The 23085-nt window shown below is 35.6% G+C and overlaps 1 protein-coding gene across 5 annotated transcripts in view; it reads right to left on the bottom strand.

Annotated features, from left to right (window-relative positions):
- The window catches only part of Ranbp21 (exportin-5-like protein Ranbp21), a 116777-nt gene extending 109526 nt beyond the window's left edge, over nucleotides 1-7251 (bottom strand). For 2 of the 5 annotated variants that reach the window (XM_081752041.1, XM_081752045.1), the window contains exon 1: nucleotides 7109-7251. The gene's annotated coding sequence lies outside the window, so the exon portion shown is untranslated. The other 3 variants (XM_081752044.1, XM_081752042.1, XM_081752043.1) reach the window with 3 other exon arrangements.
- Nucleotides 7252-23085: the final 15834 nt, after the last annotated feature.

Here is a 23085-nt window from a genome sequence, read left to right as displayed (position 1 = left end):
AAGTTATAAAATTTTTAAAAAAAAAAGGATAGGACCCCTCTAAATACGCCCTATTATGTGGGAACAAACAGACACGCACAAAAAAGAATTTTCATCTTAAATGTCGATGGTGATTTCCCCGTTGGAATAATTAACGATTTTAAAACCCAAACCCAATGTTACAAAAAGAAGAAAGCAGGATTGTTCCGTTACCTGTTCAAAACGGGATTTTCCCTAATCATCCTCTGCATGACACTTGTTTTCATACTATACTGTACATTTGAGTCTCATTGTATTTATGATTATTAACTTCCATAATCGAAATAACAGAACAGAAACGGGATTTTACTTATTTTCACTTTAAATTAATTTATTTAGGAATTTGATTTAAATCAACGATTTTTATTTAAAAAATCAAGTGATTTAAATCAGACTGATTTAAATCAATCCACCCTGCTTGCCAGCCAAAATATTCTACTAGCCCGGCCATTTTGCAGTACCAGTGTTAATACAAATAAACAACAATAACTTTGCGACATAATAAACATACCAATACTTTTTTTTTGGTATATTTCTTACAAATAATAAGAGCGACATCCACTATTTATTCTTGAATTCACGTTTTTGATTGATGGGCCTTGAATCGCCAAATGTAGAAAAGTATTCGGGTATTGTGAGTGGATATTTCAAGCCCTGTTAATTACAGAAATACAACTCACTCTTCACTGAAAAGACTTATAATAATTTATGATAAATAGACGACTGGTACATTACTTTTAATTAGATGCATATAATGTCCTTACACTTTACTTTGAAAAGCTGGGAACCCTAACGATAGCATGAATTCTGAGGAAGAAATACTTTTCTTGAATTTGTCCAAAGAAACTTACAATTACATTACCGGTTTTTACTATTTTGGTACCGCACACATGTTTGCCTGAATTGTAACTACTAATTGCATCACACTTCTTCAATTTTACCAAAACTGGATTCCATTAAAACTTATGGCACACACAGTGATTTGTACGTTTAATTTAAAGTTTTCTTATAGTTGTTTTTGGATTCAAACGTTCTGATTGCCTCCTTTATAATTCGTTAATTAGTTCATCTGTTCCCAATCTGTGTAGATGTTGCAAAATGATTTGTTCTTTAGTGATATTTAATAGTAAATTTCGTCAGAGTTATTATAGTAGCATGTTGAAATAAACAAATAAAACTGTTAGCTAAAAGCTCTGTTCTCGTTGGAATAAGTTTGGGTAAAGTTTGTTAACTAGTATCCCGCTAAAGTAATTACAATTTCAAACGGTTAAATCTGAATAGTGAGACAGTAGTAATTTCATTATACTTCTGAAAGAAAGAAAAGAAAAAAAAAGAAAAACCACCAAGATTAAAAGTGGAAAGAACAAAAATCTATAAAACAGAAACGAACTACTTCCAAATACGGTACCGGAATGCGAAAGGTGGTAACACCGCTACGACGTAACCTCTCCTGTTTCCATTTTCATCAATCTACTTTCAAAAATACAATTAAAATCCCAATACAATTAAAATTTCAATATCAAAATACATAATCCAATTCATGCACGTTACGAATAAAACAATAAAAATGTCTAACTAAACTATAATATCGACCTCCAACAACCTGAAAAAGTAGAACAATAAAACAAAACCCACACGTTAACAGTATGGCAAGTTTTTACTTTGACAAGGACAATTACTGCAACCGGTTCTTATAGGTTCAGTCACTTACTGAAACTGTTTGTGCTTCAGTCACTTGTTGGAACTGTCTGTGCCTTCCGTGCGATGGGTTGGGAGTAGTTCATATTTCTTCCACTAAAGTGTCTATTATGAATAGTCATATGTTATTCTGCTACTGTGAAGTCGGCTCTTCATATCTACTTGTAGTGGGTGTGTGTCAGGTTTATTCGCTGGTCGAGTCCGTGGAAGCTAACTAACTAACTCTATGGCCTATGGAACCCGGAGGTTCAGTGCCGCGTTCACAAAAGCTCTCCACTGACTTCTATCCTTAGCTAATTGCATCCAGTTTCCGCTTTGTATTCCTATCTCTGCGAGATCCATCTTAATATTATCCTCCCATCTGCGCCTAGGTCTTCCTAGTGGTCGTTTTCCTATGGGTCTACCAGTCAAGACTTTGAAAGCGTTTCTACTCTCTTCCATTCTAGCTACATGACCTACCCACCTAAGCCTCCTAGACTTGACGACCCTAACAATGTTGGGTAAACCATATAAACTATGTAGTTCCTCGTTATGAAGCTTCCGCCATTCTCCATTCTCGTTCCTCTTGGGTCCGAATATTCGTCTCAGGATCCTGTTCTCAAATACTTTCAGTCTATGTTCTTCCCTCAGAGTAAGCGACCATGTTTCGCAACCATACAGAACAACAGGCATGATTATCGTTTTATATATTTTAAGCTTCAAATTCCTCGACAGAATTCGCGACGACAAGAGATTTTGAACCGAGTAGTAACACGAATTCCCTGCTTTTAGTCGACATTTAATTTCTTCGTGAATATGATTTTCGTCTGTTAATATTGATCCTAAATATTTGAAAGTATCCACTTTATCAAAAGCATTATTTAATATTTTAACGCCTCCACAATTTGCCGTATTACGGTCCCGACGCACCTCCATGTATTTAGTTTTCTCTGCATTTACTTCTAAACCCATGTCCCTGCAAGCGTTTAATAAGATCTCTGCATTTATTTCTACTGTTCTCCTATCATCCCCTATTAAATTTACATCATCAGCATATGCCATAACCTGGTGAATGCCGTTCAACTCTAGGCCCTGGTTGCTATCTTTGATTTTCCTTATGGCGTATTCCAGCACAAAGTTAAATAATAATGGCGACAACGCATCTCCTTGTTTCAGGCCATTTTCGACGTGGAAGCTCGTGGACAAAAATTTTCCTACCCGGACTTTACTTTGGGATTCACTTAAACATATCTTAATTAATCTAATTAGCTTTCTCGGTATTCCAAGTTCTGTAAGAACGTTGTATAATGTTTCTCTCCTAACCGAGTCGTAAGCCTTTCTAAAATCAATAAATAGTTGATGTACCGGGGTATTGTATTTCCACTTCTTTTCGAGTATTTGGCGAATGGTAAATATTTGGTCGATAGTTGATCGATTTCGTCTAAATCCGCACTGATAATCTCCACTAATTTCATCTGCGTATGGGGTCAATCTTGCTAACAGAATATTTGAAAGGATTTTATAGGATGTTGACAGAAGAGAAATGCCTCGATAATTATTACAGTCAGTTTTGTCGCCTTTCTTGTGAATTGGAACAATGGTTGACTCTTTCCATTCTTGTGGCAATTCTTCCTTGTTCCAGATAAGGAGAATGAGTTTGTGTATCTTGTTCCACAATTTTTCGCCTCCAGCTAAAATTAACTCAGCCGGAATTTCATCTACACCCGGAGATTTGTGTTTCTTTAATTTCTTTATAGCGGCTTCCACTTCTATTCGATTGGGTTCTGGAATATACGGTTCTGCGGCGTGTATCTCCTTTTCTCCACGCACATTAGTTTTTGGCTGCGTGTTCAGCAAATCGTCAAAGAAATCTTTCCATCTATTTAAGAGGCTATCCGTATCAGTGAGAACTGTTCCGTCAGATTTCTTTAATATATAAGCACGAGGTTGATAGCCTTTCTTAAATTCGCTGATCCCCTTATACATGTCCCGAATGTTTTTATTTTTACTATTATCTTCAAGTTCCTTAATTTTAGCTTTCAAAAGATCCCGTTCCTTTGTTCTAAAAGTTTTGGAAGTCTCCCGCCTGATATCTGCGAAATTTTGTGTAGTTATTTCATTCGGATTTTGTAGCCACCGTAATTTTGCCTGTTTTCTCTTCTCTGCTAGTTTAATGCATTCTTGGTCGAACCATGGTTTGTTCCTACGTATTTACGCGTGTCCCAATTTTTTTATTGCTGAACTTTTAATGCTATCTCTAATTTCAATCCAAGTATCCTCAACACTAGTGCACTCCGAGTCTTCTAAGACCGAGAATCTATTCGAAACTTCAATCTGGTATTCCTCTCTTACCTGGCTCTCTTCTAATTTCTTTAAATTAAATCTCTTTGTTTTCGGACATTGAATATTACCTTTATTCAACGATAATCTCTCCCGTATTATCGCTACTACCAGGTAGTGATCAGTGTCACAATCAGCCCCTCTAAACGACCGGACGTCAATTATGCTAGATTGTCTTCTTCTATCTACTAAAACGTGATCAATTTGATTATGTGTTTTTCCGTCTGGTGATGTCCAAGTGTATTTATGAACGTCGCGATGTGGGAATTTTGTACTCTTCACGATTAGGTTTTTGGATGTTGCAAAGTTCACGAGTCTAACACCGTTGTCATTACTTTCCTTATGCAAACTTTCGTTCCCTATAATCGGTTTGAAAATATCCTCTCGTCCTAAATTCGCATTGAAATCCCCTAATAGAATCTTCACATGGTATCGCGGGAGTTGGTCAAATATCCGTTCCACTTCTTCGTAAAAACTATCTTTTATATCGTCACCCTTATCTTCAAGCGCATAGTTCAATTTTCGTTTCATGGCGAGTGTCGAGTTAGGAAATCCGATTGAAAAACTTTAATGAATTTGATTCGAAGAATTTGAATTTGTCTTTTTTAAATAAGTTTGTATTAGATTCGGGCATTAATCGTTATCACTTTACAGCATTGTGTGTTTTAACTGAGTTAGAGAAAACATGTAATGGTTGTGGTCGAAGTCGACCGTGTCTTATTTCCAACGTATGATAAAAGTGGATATGTATAGATCTTTCGTGTTTGCTATAATAGGAATTGTGCTCGCTTCAGTAAATTGACGTCTGTGCGAAACAGAACATTTGTGAGCAATGTTAACTTGAGTATTGGGCAAGTATTCTTATTGTTTGATTTTTTCGTGTGTCAAATTTGCTGATGGGAAGCGATATTTTCAATTTTTATGCCATGCTGAATTTCTATATTATTAGTAGTGAGTGCTTTTTATTTTAGATGTTATTTTTATTCTTATTTGCTTTTCATTTGTGCATTTTTAAATTACTAAATGAGTTTTGATAGGGCTAAGTTTATCCAGCTATTTTTTACGGGGTTTGAGGGGCGGAAGCCCCTCATGTATTTTCGAATATAAACTTTTCACGTTTTACATTTCTTTCTTTTCGAAATTTTTAGCTGAAAATTAAATACCGTAGTTAAAGTTTATGGATAGTTTGAATTACGTTTAGTTTGGAAACTGATTTTCATTTCATTTAAAGTATGTTAGGTTTGCCTGTTATTTTTATTATTACGGTTATTTTTAAATGCACATTTTGGAGATTTGTAAATTAAGGTTGTTTAAGAACTGATTTATTTAAACCGCAAAAGGTTGGGAAGCAGTTACTAAAGATGTTTCTATCCTCGGGAGTAATCTGGGAGTGGGTTCTTCCTAAGAGATTGTCTGTTTCGAGGAACTGATCCCTAGACTGCTGATGAATTGAATCGTTCTTGGGTAAGATTCCTAAACTGCTCCAGAAACCGGATCAGATGAATCGGTTGGAGTCACTGTCCTAGTCAAAGTAGAAACTTGACAACCATATCCCATAACCGACTAACCCACTATACATTTGATAACATTGTCACCAACTAACCATAACGCTTTACAATCATGTATCATCTCACAAGACTACCACCACCAACTCATTGTCAACCAAGAGACAAAGCAGCAAGCATTCTAGAACCTTCCGATTAAGCACATTATCTCGAATTATGTGTTCATTTGAGATAGAAACATATTTCAGTACAGTAAGAAAACAATACAGATCAATGAGTAAATTTCAAAATTAACCTTGATACTGAATTTCTTCTTACGTCGAACAAATTAACGAATGACAAACTACTTAAAACTTACTATTTCAAAGTTGTATTCACTCAACAACAAAACATTAAAAAAAAAAAAAAAAAAAAAAGGCTCAAGTGAAACAGTAGACTTCGATGACAAGGTAGGCCTATGAGAAGACTTAGTATAAAGTAAGAAGTTTGCCCATAAGCATGGCAATCTCCCCCCCCCACACACACACAAACTAAAAACATTACTATTGTATAGACAATTTAAAGATAACGTAATACAGCATCATCATCGAAATACTTTGGATATGAATTTACCTCGGGATACTAACTAGACTCAAGTTCTTCTATCATAATGGTTAATTACAAGATGGGCTTATCATTAATGATGTTCAGATCATTAGCTTTCAACATCGCGTTAAGTGCTGTATAGCCGGGACCAATTTTAGGAAACTTACCGGGTGAATTGAAGAATTTAAATTCGTTTACGAGGAAGAGCGAGTGAAGTCAGGTGAGTGGAATAGGTGAAGTTAAGAAAGTAGTTGTTGTTTGTTTTTCATGTGGTAGGCGGAACTGTATATGGACGCGGAAAGGACTACTTGGCGAAGAAGTACATTTGTTATGAACATGGTGCGTATATTTCCACGATTTTCTGTTCGAAATTGGAAAATTTACATGCCTTTGTTTTAAAGGTCTAAATTATACTTAGGACCATATATTTCTTACCTATTTAGTCAATTTTTGTACTTTCTTGTTTCGATTTTCGTATGGCACGGCAATACAGCATTAATGTCAATGTTGAAGTCATGGCTAGGTTTTGGTTTACTTTTCCGTACAGATTACTTGAAAAGTGATCCTACATTCTACTGAATATGTAAATTTATCGGTTAATAGCTAATTATCTATTGGATAATGTTATCATTTACTGTTCCGATTACTAATTTGTGTAGATATGTTTTAGGTTCGAAAATTACTGTAACCAGGCCAGTGAGTCGGAACTTTTAATCAAATGTACCATGAACTATACTTGCTCCGAGAACTGTATTTATAAACCTTTATCACACACTGTAAGTAAACAGTGAACGGATTATTATTACTGTTAAGTTCTCCACGCTTTTTTTTAAACACCATCTACACTCCAAAATTGCTTACATACAACAGTACGCATTTTAACCGATGATAACATTATTATTACTGTATCGGTTACCTATAAACAAATTCAAGGGATTGTTACTTTTCTTTCTAACTAATTCTTAGTTCCAAACTACACTTACGTATAATCAACCCATAAAATCAATTTGGCTTTCTAGAGTGTCAAATGTCTTCACCCGGCGTCAGTGTTACCAGTGCATAAGCCATCATTCCTTTTATGTAGTCAGTGGCTAGTAGATCAAGATAGTTTCAGCCCCGAAATTTATATTAGATTGGAAATATTTTATCATAAAATTTTGCGGTACGACGGGATACTAAATTAAGCAGCATTTCCTGGAAAACATCATGGAAGAAAGCTGAAGGCTATATAGTATTTCTGTTAGGAAGCGCCTTCGCTGGATCTAGTGATGGGTAAATTCCCGGGAAGATAGTTTTCGGGAATATTGTCGGGAAGATTCCCAAAATGGGAATTTTTCCGGGAATTTATGTACAATCACAAAGAAGTTTGCATTCTATTACTATATTATGATTTCAAAGTTAAATTCGTTTTTTAACACAGTATATTACCGTATTTCTTCGAATATAAGGCGCACCTTTTTGTCAGCTTTTAGACATCCCAAATTCAGGGGAGCCTTAGATTCCATGGCGTCTTGGATTCGATGTATATACTGCAATATACGTACATATTTATTCATTGCACGTAGGTTACAACCAAGGATTTTATAGAGGATCTGCCCATATGTATCTTCATCCTATTAAATCGATGAAGCCAAAGAACAACCGAGCATCGGCACGTCTGATTGGCTACTCTCGTTTCTGCTATCGTCTGATTGGCTACTTTCGTTTCCGCCATGATTGTTGGCTCAAAACATTGCAATCGTATTGGGCGGAGTGGGCAGAATAGGGGTGGCGAAACTGTGAAGTATGGCTTCAAGATTTTGTTGTAAGGGCAGATCTTCTATTTTATAAGATCCTTGGTTACAACATAGAATCTACTGCAGTCTTTAATACTGGTAGTTACAACTAATTTGCTTAAAATTGGTTGTATTACAACAATGACAGACTACACAAAGATGGTAATCGCTCACGAACAATAAACATTTCGTTTTACTGATAAGAAAATGCTTATCGAAATAGGAATGCATTTGTACATTATTTCTGCGCCTTACATTCGAAGCTTTTTAAAAATGAGTTTAAATGAGGTGAAATTTCAGGTGCGCCTTAGATTCCATGGTGCCTTATATTCGAAGAAATACGATACTACAGTTGTCTCCAGAGGATTCTTTAAAATGTATATTCTGAACGGTACTGTGTTACTTTATTAATATTTTATTATATTTAGAGAGTACGCATAAATGTATATTTACTTACAATATATTCTATGAAAGTACATATGAGGAAATAATGGTATAGTAAGTCCACATATTTTTACACCGTTAAACAGTTTAACTTTATAAGTAAATTGATTTTCTAAACTTCACTCTACTACTGATGTTCTAAATATATTGGCCCTTATGCGTTCTGACTATGCGAATAGTGTCATACTAAAAAGTTTCACTAACATGTTTCCTGCAGTAGTCAACCATTTAGTATGACTCTAATCATACTTCAAAAAGACTCTGCATAAGGCCCATTAAATTAGATTGGGTAACTGCCAGAAGATACATGTCTCACCAATTTATCAACATTTGTGCAGACATATTTATGTTCACAAAATTTGTAAGATACTGACTTATCTTTATAATTTTGCACGTAACATTTCCACACATGACCTTTCTTCCTATCTATTTCTCGAAATTTCATGAGTTAGTATAATTCACATGTGTTAGTACCTCTTCAGAAATTCGTGTCAGATATAGGAGACAGACCGACGTCTATTACTAACGGTGATTCGAAGTTTATTAATAGTACTTCATCTCTACTTCTGCATAATTTCTACAAAACAAACAGGTCCCTTTTCATCATTTGTAAATTAGTACTTTGCTACTTTTTTTTTATTGCAAATGGAAATGGAACTAATAAATCATATGATTAGTTGTATAAAATACAGTCAACGAATTTTATTGTTTTTAACCTCCAAATTATATAAAGCCTAGAAGTAAATCATAGTAAATGAAAATAAATTAATTAGTCATATGATTCTTAGAATTTGGAAGATAAAATAAAGAGATGGAAATAAATTCCTACCCGGGAATTTATATGCCAGGGTAAAAACCCGGGAATATTCCCATTTTTTATTTTCCTTCCCACCAGGAATATTCTCACTACCCATCACTAGCTGGATCCAAATGCGATTGCTAATGTGAATTTCCCAATACAATGGGTTGGGAGATCATTCCGTATCAGTCTAAGCAAAATTCATCAAATAACACCGTAATGCCAAAACTGCAAAAGTCATTATAATTATCCCAAATTTTGCGTTGCATCGACGCTAACCATAACGGAATATGCCCATCTGTCTGCTAGATTCAACCTTTGAATTGCAAACACTTAAGCAAAGTTGGAACGCGAATAATCTCAACATCCTGTGATGCATGGGCATCTCTACCAGGTAAATATGAGGGAGTCTACTAGAATAAAGAATTATTCTGAACCCCAACTAAAATCGTGACCTTTCTTGTTTTCTTACATCATACCTTTTAACATTTTCTTCTTTAATTGTTTCTCATTATGTCCTTGTATCTCTATTATTTCTAATCCCCTCATTCATTTACCATTGCAATCAGCTAGGTTCTTCCATTGTCCTTCCATTCTACTCACCATACAAACTTCCGAGAACTCAAGAACAATGTTATTTTGTCGTCTTTTTGTAATGCCTACGTTTCTGCCCTGCATAATGCAATATTCTACACTTGAGTCCATTCTCTAACTCTTCATTCACTGACTCACATGAACCACTTCTCATTACTACCACCATAATTAGGACTAGCTTAGGAGAGTAATGCTCCCGGAAGTAGGAACGGAAAACACAGTTCTGATTGGTTGGCGTTATCTATGGCTTGCCACGTTGCATTCAAATAGCAGAATTCAGAGATTGTTGTTGTCGGTCCTCGTGGTCGAGTGGGCTAGCGCTATAAGCTAGTAATGAAATCTCTTTTGGAGCGAGTTCAAACCCGGCCCGAGGAAAGTTTTTTAACATTTTTTTTACATTTTTATAATACTTTTTTAAATTAAAATAATACTCGAAAATGTGATTTACTTACTTTTGTGCCGATAAGTAGTAGTAGTAGTAGGATCGGGTTAGAAGCCCCGCAGGGCTCGTTTTATTGCCCATGTACTCCATGATATAAGGCTCGTTTTGTTCCCCTTGTACTAAATGATATAGATTTTGTGACCAACTTAAAACAACTAACTAGGATAGCGCGTAAAACAGCTGGCTTGAGTAGCGCGCGAAAAAACGTACTTCCGGGAGTATTACTCTACCGAGCGGGTCGTCCATAATTGTCTTAAGATATTTCACTATTTTTAACATTGCTTTCTGTTTATCATTTTCATTTCATATCTTCGCTAATAATACTACCTATAGTGGCGCTATTCAGCTGGTTCGCACCGGTTCTCTAAAGCCGTTGTTAAATTACTTCGAGTTCGCAGAACCGTTTGTTAGCCCAGACATAACAGTAAATTTTACCCAGTAATACAAGGAACAGTCAATTTTAGTTTAACTATTTTTGGTTTTAGTGTTAAACACATGATCTTCAGAACGAGGTATAAGCCTTCTTTCTCAATCTCAAATATTCAGATATCAAGAATGAGAACTGGGTACACACGACTGTAGTGGTGAGGGTTAGTTATATTTTAAACACATAATACCATTATCAATTGTCGATCCATTGCTGGATTAAGGTGTTTCCAATATTTTTGACAACCATCTATCTTGAATAATTCGTTTCCAAGATATTCGCAGTGCTACCTAATTTCGTCACAGTACTTTGTATTAGGATGTTGTGTTGGTCTCTACTTGTGACATGTGGTACGGTATCAACTAAAAATTTGCTTTTGTATATATATTCAGAACCGGTTGTTAAAAAAATAGAATAACAACACTGTCTACCTAGATATTGATACCTAGTCATCTATTCTACTTACTTTGCTCATTCTTCCATAATCCGCACAGCCTCAATCTTTCCCACCCACCATTGCTTTCATATTTATTTTATCTCAAATTACTTTTGTATTTCTTCTGGCGCATTAATTTTTTTTATTCAGATTCTGCAGCAATAGCCGTATCATCTGAGAAGAAAATATGCTAGTGCTTTTAGTTCCTATCAAATTAACTTCTTCCTTAATCAAAATCTTTTTCACTACTTTTCTGAAAAGTAAATAAAGTCAATGAAAGGCAAAATGTTTGTCACACACTTTTTCCAATTTCACTATCCTGTACAAGCCCGTATTTAGGTAGGTGCTATTCTGTGCTCGAGTACAGGAAGGCAGAATTTAGGGGGCGGCAAAATTTTGGAATTCTTTTTAAGATTCACAATAAAGCAATATTTAAAACTAGCAGCCCGCAGAGTTCCGCACAAGTGCGAGAAAATATGTTAATGTGTTTAATTTGCTCTAATTACAGTAGTTACTAATTAGCTAGTTTATCTCATTATTTTTAAAATGTCATCCTCTCCCAGCCCACCCCAAGAGGTGAGGATGAACTTGAAAACTGATACCGTTAAACTCAGCAACCTCAAAAACTATGAATTCAACACTAATATTTGTCGTATTCGATTAATTTTAAAATCTCTTCCCCTCCCTGTGGAGTGGAGTATGACCTTGAAGTTGAATTGGATAAAACTGTTACTATTTATCTCAGCGACCCCAGAAAACTATGAATTCAACTCCAATATCGGTTGTTTTCAGGAGGCCGCAAATTATTTAGAGCACAGGGGCGCACAATATATAACTATGTGCCTGATCCTATATATATATATATATATATATATATATATATATATATATATATATATATATATATTTCATATCACTGTTACTGAAGCGCTACAAATCGATATAAACACAGAAAATATAATGGAAAATCAGGAAATAATAAGTAATCTACTATACAAATAAAGATTAAATATTACTATTGTGAGCTGAATTTGTATTTAAACATCAGAAGCTTCATTGTTCATCTCAGCTACTCCGAAAACTATGGATTCGACACTAAGATCGGTCATTTTCGATCACTTTTTATATCTCCCCCTCTCTAAAATGCAGAGCTGAATTTGTATTTAAACGGCATCGGAAGTGTCACTGTTCATCTCAGCTATCTCACAAACTATGGATTCGATATTAATATGATCATTTTCGATCATTTTTATGTATCTATCCCTGGCCTAAGTTGCACCTTCAAACTGATATGATAAAAACTATCCCAGACCTTAATCACATTTATGTTGAAAATTTGATAGGGATCGGTCGAATGATTTACGAGTTATTAAGTCACAAACAAACACAGAAACTTTCATTTATATTTATTTTTCTACCTGTCTATTTCGAGTGTGATCTTTCATTTCATCCTAAGCTTCTTTCAGATTATCTAATTCAAGCAGTTAAAAGCGTCTTCTTAGTCAACAGATATTAATACACTTCCTTAGCTTTGTTTAAAAAGCTATCGCTTGCTTTATTCGATGGAAGCCAAATGCATATTTGTGCTATGTCTCCTTCCAAATCAAAGGTATATAACTCCTTTGTGGTTTTGCCCATATAATATAATTCAATTTGGAAGCTAAATTTTTACTGTATGCGATAAGGAACTAATACCTTGATGGAAAAGGATTTCAGGTTGCTCAGTGTACAATACAGCGCCTGACTCGAACAAAATTGAAAAAAAAAAGTTTGTCTGTAGAGGGCAAGATGATCTTAGTTTGGTTGTTCCAACACACTGGCTACGATAAACAGCAAGCTGATCGTGGGGCCTGTAGAGTATATGATACTAGCGGTATGAGGTTTCTATTCAATTACATGTTTTCGATTGTGCCCATATACTAAGCAGCAAGAGGTCGAATGACCATTCCGTTTGATTGTTGCTCACGTGTTAGGTCGTGTCAGTGGTCCATTGATGGTGTATTACACTGGGAAACAGAGCATTCCTATGGTTGACATACCTTACTCAATACATCCGTGACGCACTGAACTGTCCTGAAAATGATCATGCGTGCAGCCCCAAATTGGCAGGACACAAACACTAGTGGATTTAGAGCTATCATGGTTCCCCCAACACTAAACAATCGATTGTTGAAAATCGACCTATCATCCTGCATTCCTTTGCACGATTACCCCTGCCACCTGCTCGTCGCTAAGGATGCTTTGGATACTATCAGGAACGACTGCGATGGTATTAGTGGGGTACCAAGATTTATTTTAAGATAATTTGCTAACGCCGTGCAGTTAGGCCACCCAATATATACCTTCTTACCACATAATCGTGTCAGGTAAAGAGACCCCCCTCTCTCTCTCCTCCTTTCTTCTCTCCCATACTAAAAATAGTTAACAACATGAGCGCAAATCTAATTTCAAACTACACAAATTAAATAATAAAATCGAGACGAAACAAGATTAATAGGTGAATATAGGGAGAAACTGAAACATACACAATGAAAAATTGAAATCAATGGATGTCTATCACACAGAGATTCAAAAACGATGCAGAGATAGAGAGAGAGAGAGAGAAGAGGAGAGGTGAAGAAGAAAACGAAAAAGGAGAACAGATAAAACTGTGGAATTCAAACGTAGTAAGAATAGAACCTAGCATTATAAAGATCCGTTTCCAGAAATCCAACAGTAATATAAAAATAACGTTCGTTTTCACATATCTTTTTCAGAACTATTCGAATATATAGAAGATGCTTTAAACATTCATTATGTCTCTTTCATAATGGATAGCATACTCAATTTCCAGTAGAACTGTATATCTCCGAGACATCTAGGATAATGTCAAAAGTTTAACACGCATGCTTTGTTTCCGCGTGGTTCGATTGCAAATTCGGTACTGTTCATTGAACGAACTGATTTAAAATACATTCTAATATACCCAGTAGACTGCGTTGGTCATATCCTCCATTTTCAGACTACTAATGCAAACTAAAAAAAAAGAAAAGAAAAGAAAAGAAAAAGAAAGAAAGAAAGAGAAAATTGAAGAGTGCTATTTTACTGCTAAATTTCTATCAAAAACACCTTATATAAAAGTCCAAACTGTGTCGTAATGAAAAGTTACAAATGTTCGAAAGGAAAAGTTTATATTCCTAATAGATTTAGCATGTTTCAAATTTTAACGTGAATTAAATCACATTGAGTTATAGGATGGCAACAAATTTTGTATCGAACTAGTATAAATAAAATGTTGTTTTCAAATAATCAAAGACGTTATAATTTTCTAGACTTTCCCGAAGATGTATCTGTTCCGAGCATCTAGCATTGATTTAATCTCTTCCGGATATAACGTAATTTGCACAAATAGAATGAACATGCTAAGAGCTCAAACGGATCATCGTGTCCGTCGGATTATGTTGGTTAGGTGATAGACCACCACTGGGTCGAGGATCCAAATCTGTAGTGACCCTGTAATTCGACTGAGACTCGGTAAGCCAGAGGATAAAAAAGAGATTTTACTTATTCCCTTACGTTTGAACAGTATTTCTGTCAGAGATGACCAGGACTGGAGATGTTATCCCCAGAGCACGAAAAACATGACCCCGAAGTTGACAGTTAATTAGATTCTCCAGACCAGGTATATCGGACTCTTGCTCCGTTTTAACTTTGGAACATGAAGTGCGTGTGTGTGAGAGAGGGAGAGAAGTGAAAGATGCAAAGACAGGATAGGGAAACGTCAAGAAAGAGAGAAAGGGGGGATGTATATAAATATGAAACATACTTATCATTGAAATGTATGATGTAGAACGCACACACTGCTTACTACAATTATTGCCAGTGATACCTTATAAGTTCTCCATCAGAAGATGAATCTCTGTTTGTAGCCATTATTTTATGCGAAAAATCATACTACCTGATGGGGAATCGAACCAAGATTTTCTATTTGGAAGTCTAGCACGCTACCACTACACCACTGATTGCTTTAGCCAAAGTTTGTTTAACAAATGTTATAGTGTTTCTTTCTGAAAATGATAACACGAAAAGTGTATACTGCAGATCAATGATGTCTTTGGAATATCCTGGTAATTCCCTCGCCCTTTCCCTACCAACGTCCGTAAATCGTCTCTATCATGATACAGGTGTCTGCTTCCACATTCTTATATATTGCTTGTCCCGTATGATAAGTCAATTCTTTACAATTACTTTGGGGAAAAAATTAACTTCGCCACGAACAGGATTTGAAGCTATGTTAGATAGCTGTATTATTCATAAAGCCATTACATTAGCTCTACACTGTCATGCCACCTGAAATTACAAGCGAAATATTACTTACTTTAGCCCTGATCTTTGGAACGAACCGGCTTCTTCCTATAACGTTATTTGCACGAAAGTGCACAACGAAATTAATTTATTCGACGGCCTGTAGAGAAATTAGTGTCCACTAATAAAGAAAAACATACAATCCAGGAAAAAATCGAGAAATAAAACATATTTTGCAGTAATTTCGCCTCGCAAGTTCAAAAGTACGATAATAATAATAATAATAATAATAATAATAATAATAATAATAATAATAATAATAATAATAATAATAATAACCTATATTATAAAATTGAAAGTAACTATGTTTGTGGGTCCTAATCCCTTGAACTGCCCGACCCATCCGGTTCAAGTTTCAACATTGATAAGGTTCGGGCCTTGGAAGCTTTTTTTATCATTTCATTTTAACGGTAGAACTTAGGGGGAGGAGGGTTGATATATAAAAATGAATAAAATGTATTAACTCTTGAACCATCAGACCAATGTCTATCAAACTTTCGACATAGGTAAGGTTCGGATCTGGGACGACTTTTATCTTTGACAGTCCAACCTAGGGGCTGGAAAGAGGAAGATATACATAAAAAATGAAAATGAAAGTGACTGTCTTTGTGACTTCATCACTCTTGAACTACCCGACCGCTCTCGATTAAATTTTCAACATAGATGAGGTTCGGGCCTAAGATGGTATTTATCTATATACTTTGACGATATAACTCAGGTTTGAGGGGAGGGAGGAGTTAAAAAGAATAAATAAAACTTGATAACTCGTGAAACAAAAATTAATCTCGATCAAATTTTTAACATAGGTGAAGTTCGGACTTGAGATGATTTTTATCATTTCACTTTCACGGAGAACTTGGGGAGGGGAATGGGAGAGGGAGATATATAAAAATAAATAAAACTTAATGACTCTTGAACCACCAAACCAATCTCGATCAAATTTTCAACCTAGATGAAGTTCGAATCTGAGATGATTTCTGTCATATCTATTTGACGGTGTAACTTAAGAGATGGGGAGGAGGAGCGACATTAAAAATGAAAGACAAATGACTGGTATTAGTGGCGTTTTTATAATTTTTGGAGTCGCTGAGATTAACATTGACACATGTGATGCTGTTTAAATATAAATTCAACCCCGCAAATTGGAGGAGGGGAGACATAAAAATGATTGAAGTAACCAATTTCAGTGTCGAATTCATAGTCTTCCACCTCGCTGAGATGAGCAATGACACAGCAGATGCCGTGCCCCACAACATAGGGCGGGGAAGGGATATATGAAACTCATCGAAAATGACCGATAGCAAAGAGCGCTTTAGTAATACTAAACAGTGACTGAGTAACGGAACATACTACTATTTTTCTCAATTTAACCCAAGAAAGCGGGTAATTGATAATAATAATAATAATAATAATAATAATAATAATAATAATAATAATAATAATAATAATAGAGAAGTATACTGTGAATGTGAGCGTTTATTATTATTATTATTATTATTATTATTATTATTATTATTATTATTATTATTATTATTCACGTACTTTTGAACTTGCACTGCTGAATTACTGCAAAATATGTTTTATTTCTGTAATTTTTCCTGGATTGTATGTTTTTCCTTTACTAGTGGGCATTAATTTCTCTCTAGGACGTCGAATAAATGAATTTCGCTGTGCACTTTGGTTCGTTCCAAAGATCAGGGCTAAAGTAAGTAATATTTCGCTTGTAATTTCAGATGAGATGATAGTGTAGGGGTAAAGTAATGGCTTTATGAATAATACAGCTATCTAACATAGTTTCAAATCCTGTTCGTGGCGAAGTTAATTTTTTTCCCAAAGTAATTGTGAAGAATCGACTTATAATCCGGAAAAGCAATATATAAGAATATGGAAGCAAATACCTCTATCATGATAGAGACGATTTACGAATGTTGGTTGGAAAAGGGAAAAGGAATTACTAGGACATTCCAAAGACATCATTGATCTGCAGTATACACTTTTCGTGTTATCATTCTTAGAAAGAAACACTATAACATTTGTTAAACAAACTTTGGCTAAAGCAATCAGTGGTGTAGTGGTAGCGTGCTAGACTTCCAAATAGAAAATCTTGGTTCGATTCCCCATCAGGTAGTATGATTTTTCGCATAAAATAATGGCTACAAACAGAGATTCATCTTCTGATGGAGAACTTATAAGGTATCACTGGCAATAATTGTAGTAAACAGTGTGTGCGTTCTACATCATACACTCCAATGATAAGTATGTTTCATATTTATATATTCCCCTCTCCCTCTTTCTTGACGTTTCCCTATCCAGTCTTTGCATCTCTCACTTCTCCCCACCTCTCTCTCCCTCTCACACACACGTACTTCTTTTTCCAAAGTTAAAACGGAGGAAGAGCTTGATATACCTGGTTTGTAGAATCTAATTAACTGGGAACTTCGGCGTCGTGTTTTTCGTGCTCAGGGAATAACATCCCCAGTCCTGGTCACCTCTGACAGAAATATTGTTTAAACACAAGGGAATAAGTAAAATCTCTTTTTTATCCTCTGGGTTACCGAGTCTCAGCAGAATTACCGGGTCACTTTGGATTTGAATCATCGACCCAGTGGTGGTCTATCACCTAACCAACATCATTCGACTGACACGATGATCCGTTTGAGCTCTTAGCGTGTTCATTCTATCTCATAGGTGTCGAAACTCGCAAGCGCGACGCTCGTGTGCTCGGCACTCACGCTCAACCGGGCTCAGGCTCAATAATTGAGTGCGAGCCCGAGTGAGCCCGAGCTCCAATGAAATAAGTGAGCGCGAGCGCACTTGAGATTAGTGGGCGCGAGCCCCAGTGAGCGCCAACCCAATCGAGAGAAGTGAGTGCTAGCCCGAGTGATCGCGAGCCCACTTAAGAGAAATGAGCGCGAGTGCGAATGAGCGCGAGCCCAGCTCAGAGAAGTGATCGCGGGCCCAGTTGGGAGAACTGATCGCGAGCTCAAGTGATCGCGAGCCCAGTTGAAGGAAGTGATCGCGAGCCTAGTTAACAGAAGTGGTGGCTAGCCCGAATGATTGCGAGCCCAATTAAGAGAAATGAGCGCGAGTGCGAATGAACGCGAACTCACTTCAGAGAAGTGATCGCGAGCTCGAGTTGCGCGAGCCCAGTTGGGAGAAGTGATCGCGAGCTTAAGTGAGCGCGAGTCCAGTTGAGGGAAGTGATTGCGAGCCCGAGTGAGTGCAAGCTCAGTTGAGAGAAGTGAACGTGAGCCCGAGCGAGCACGAGTTAATTTGAGTGCAAGCTCGCGCTCACTTCACACTCACGTGGACTCATTTGCTTTAGACTCAAAAAATAGGAAACTCATTCCATGTGCAGAATTGTAAAGGAAGAATGAAACAACTTTACAAAAAGAAAAAGCACATTCTTGAGGTCTGAGCTGTCGTTTTATTGTCCAAAGGACTTCAAACACCTTTCGATAGAGAACCGACTTTTTCACGGTTATTATGAGAGGATGGTATTTGTTTGAGGCAGGTATTTGTTTTTGTTGTTTTAGTAACAACTTCCATGACCCAAACTTTTTTTGTGAGATCATAGAGTAAGGAAACTACTTGACCTTGCGAAGTAGGACATTTATTTACTAGCAACTAATGAAGCTGTGCGTTCATAGAAAAATCGAGCGAAATAATTATGTATTATTTAATTGTAGCTTCTTTAAATCCCAATAAACAAGACTAACTCTTAAGAATGGTGATAACTTGCACCATAATGGTTATTCAGCCCATTAATTTATATGAGGAAACATTGTTTTGTTTTTTTTGAAATAAAAGAGTTTTAGCCTGTTAATTTTACTGGCTACTTTTTCTTGAGATCTTTAAATGTATTCTATGCGAAATTTAACTACTGTATTATGTAATTTTAATATATACCGGTATAAATAAAAACAAACAATATTACATTGAATATTTTTAAAGCAAGGAACTCTTAAATGTGCCAGAAGAAGAAATTAGTAAAATTGAATGATTAAAATCTCGTCTATTTAAAAGAAAAATACTTAGTCATATAAGTCAATGGGCTATTGAAAAAGAAAGATAGCAATTCAACACCCAAAAAATAAGATACACACACGCACACATACACACACACCTCCTTTCATTAAAGTCTTTTTTCGAAAGTTTCCCTGAAACGATGGCGTGTCGTTTGTTACAACCAGAGTTAAAAGTGAGGGAAAACATGGGGAATGTCATCCCCCACTTCCAAAAGTATCTATGGCGTCCCTCCACTTCCTAAATATATAGTGGGCAAAGATAGGCACAGGGGACGGTATGACGTCATGCGTTCCCCAACCTTTTCAAATCCATTTTACCCCTGATTACAACTCGATTTTGATGTTGTTTGACACAATATTTTAATAGCGGAGTTATCAAATCTTATTACCGTGAAGATTAGCACATACCTGACGAAATAGCTAAGGGTTGCCGCACTTATTCATATTGATTCACTGTGAATAAGTGGTAAGTATTCTCATCTTCCACACGAGCGAGATCGCATATAACCTCACTGATGAAAAAGAATATTAAGCTCTAAACAAACAAACACAAAACATCCTAAATTTCACGATAGCTTCGTAAATTGACATAATTACATTTCCTCTTTTAACGTAGTTCTTAATATTACCTCATTTTATATCAGTACTATTTTTCCGTTATGTTACGCCATTAAAGAACCGGCTTTTAATATAAATAAGTAAATGTAAAGATGAATTGAAAACTAGAACCACAATATGCTTACCATTTTCGAAAGTATTACACATAACTTCTTGACTCAAACTGATGTTATGACGTAAATTTCATTCATAAACATCTTTATTAACTTCTAATTTTCTTTTGTGTTGTTTTAACAAAATACAGGCTATAATCAATGCATACTTTCAAATTTTCAGTTTTAATACTCTTAAACTTGGCCTAAATTAAGGAATATTCATATTTAATGTATTTTAGCAGGACAATATACTTTCAAATACATAATTAAAAGTAGAGGTTGCTCCTGAGGTAAGTCACAAAGTTAAAAAATTAAAGTTTTCTTGCTTCAAAGTAAGGGGAAAAAAGAATCTAATGGACTTATAAGATGCAGGGCCGAATGGGAACACTATTGTGGGGCTCCAGGTTCCAGAAAAATATGTAAAGAAATCGCATTAAGACTATATCATCCCGGTATTCATGGAGGTGTCATATCACTTAAAATAGGCCTATTTTTTATCAGAAGTTGGAAACGTAAAGAAATAAAGAAACTACTGCAGATTAACTTTAGAAAATATTGTTTGTTTATTAATACAAACTATTCACTCCCTCAAATTCTAGATAGAGGCCAATATGCTATACGGTCCCTTGTTTATGTTCATGGATGTACATGTATTAAAATATGTTATTGTGAGCACTTCACAAGCCAAGAGTACCAGAGCCATCTAACAGTCTGATGATCACTTGGCCGAGTGTCCCGCGAGCAGAATGTATTAATTACATGTATTATTTGCAGAATTTAGTCATAGGAGCCACACTGGTTTCCACAGGGGAACATTATGCTGCTAAGACGGCAGTGGATAGTAGATTACACTCTAGCGCGGGACCCGACTGGGAGCAATCGGTCCAATCCGCTGAAGTCCGGCCCTGATTGTTGTATACGACAATTAATATAGTAGGAAACAACAACAACAAAAAGTCTTTTAATTTTTATCTGTGTTACTTCTCTTACAAGCCCCCTCCGATTAAAAGTACATTTAAAAAATTACAAAATATTTTTCTACTTTTCCTTCTCTATATATATAAAAGTTATTGCTCTGGAGGTATACACTACCAAAATTTCTCAAAAATGACTAATTTTTAATGCTTTGATTAGCACGTCCCTGTAGGGTAGGCCGGAACTCCTGCAAGTATTACTGGAGCCTATGAGACCATTGATATTGCAATACCCTCTGAAGCACTATTATTTCGTTGTGTTATATCCAAACCGATATAAAGGGGTCAGAGAAAGTTCCCTTTTCCTTTTGGTTTGCTTTTAGCTTCCGCAGAGGTAGATGTTTTATTATAAAATGGTTTTAACCAACACTTATAGTCACTGATATCAGATCCTGTTACTTCCTTTACAAACGTTTAGCAGACTTTCGGGAAACGTTTAGCTCTTATTATTATTTTAATTCTGTAATTTCACGAATGTTGAATACCTGTAATGTCTCCTTAAATTTCTACTTCTAATTTTACTTCTAAAGCTGTCTTCTCACAAAAATATAAATAAGTAAAAATTAAAACCTAAGAATCTGTGTGTTAGTTAGAAACAAGATATATCTATGCGTAATGTGGGTGTCGGACATAAGCTCACCGGCAGAAAGCTCACGGACATAAGCTCACCGACACTCTTATATTACAGAGACGGACAAAAGCACACATAACAGGGACCGATAGCAAACATAAACTCCCTTGAGGGACTTAATAAAACTCACCGAATATTGAAATTCAAGTGTTAGTTACTTCCTAAGTAGAAAATGGAGCTACTATCTTATATGACTTATTTATCAGGTATAAAAAATAATAAGGATATTGCGGAGTTGCATTGTATTAAACGTGGGTAGACCTTGAGGAACTTGTAATAAAATGTCCTGGATATTAAAATCTAGCTTTTGACTACAGTTACAAATAGGCCAAATAACTCGGTAGAAAGTAGAGCTACTAATGTCGTATAGCAGTTACCAGATATCAGAATAAAATAGGGATGTTGCAAGTTTAATGTGTGAAGCATAGGTGACAGTAAGCCTAGTTTTAGCCCTGGAAATTTTCTAACCAAATTTTTCTTATAAGCCTGACATTCATCAACTGCATTAAAATAATTTTATGATTAGGCATGAATACTTACATAATAGAATTTGCTTGCTAACAGGAATAGTGTTTTTTTTACTAAATCATCATACTCAGATATATTTAGGCCTTGCTTCTTAGTTCTTCCGTCGTGCTTGCAAACCAACACTCAAACAAATCTCTTTCTTATTTACTAACATTAAGCTTTTTTTGGTTCATAAGTTGTTTTGATCTTAGTAAATAAGAAAGAGATTCATTTGATGAGTATTGGTCTGCAAGTGTGATGGCAGCCTTAAGACTTGAACTCTTCAACACACTTAATATTTTATTCTGATGTCTGATAACTCCTATATGACAATAGTCATATAGCCTATTTTCTATTGAGGAACTAGGCCTACTAGTATTCAAGGCCCAGATTTAAATATCAGGATCATTTTATTTCAAGTTCCTTAAAGTCCGCCTACGTTTAATACATTAAACCCTGCAACATCCTTATTATTTTATTTTCATATCTGACAACTAATGTATAGCATTAATAGCTCTATTTTCTACTGAATTAGGCCTAATGCTAGTCAAAGTCTAGATTTTAATACCTCTTCATACCCATCATACGTTTTTTCTAAAGCGAAATGAAATATATCTAAGATCTTTCAGCCATAGCAAAAAAAAAAAAAAAAAAAAAAAAAGATACCCTTTCCCCAAAATCGTTTTCCGATATTTCTGTGCTGCAAAATTTCTTGCACCGAAAGTTTCAGCATAGGGGAGGGGGTTGGATTGCTTTCTTCAGTAAAGTAGTATTCTTTTGTTTGTCCAAATCCGTTTTCAATTTAAATTTTAATATTCAAAATCTACTTCATATTAATATTCAAAG

This window comes from Thermobia domestica, chromosome 3 (genome assembly GCF_964235325.1).
Source record: "Thermobia domestica chromosome 3, izTheDome1.hap1.1, whole genome shotgun sequence".
In the NCBI taxonomy this organism is placed as follows: domain Eukaryota; kingdom Metazoa; phylum Arthropoda; class Insecta; order Zygentoma; family Lepismatidae; genus Thermobia; species Thermobia domestica.
This window is presented reverse-complemented; position numbering and strand designations above follow the sequence as displayed.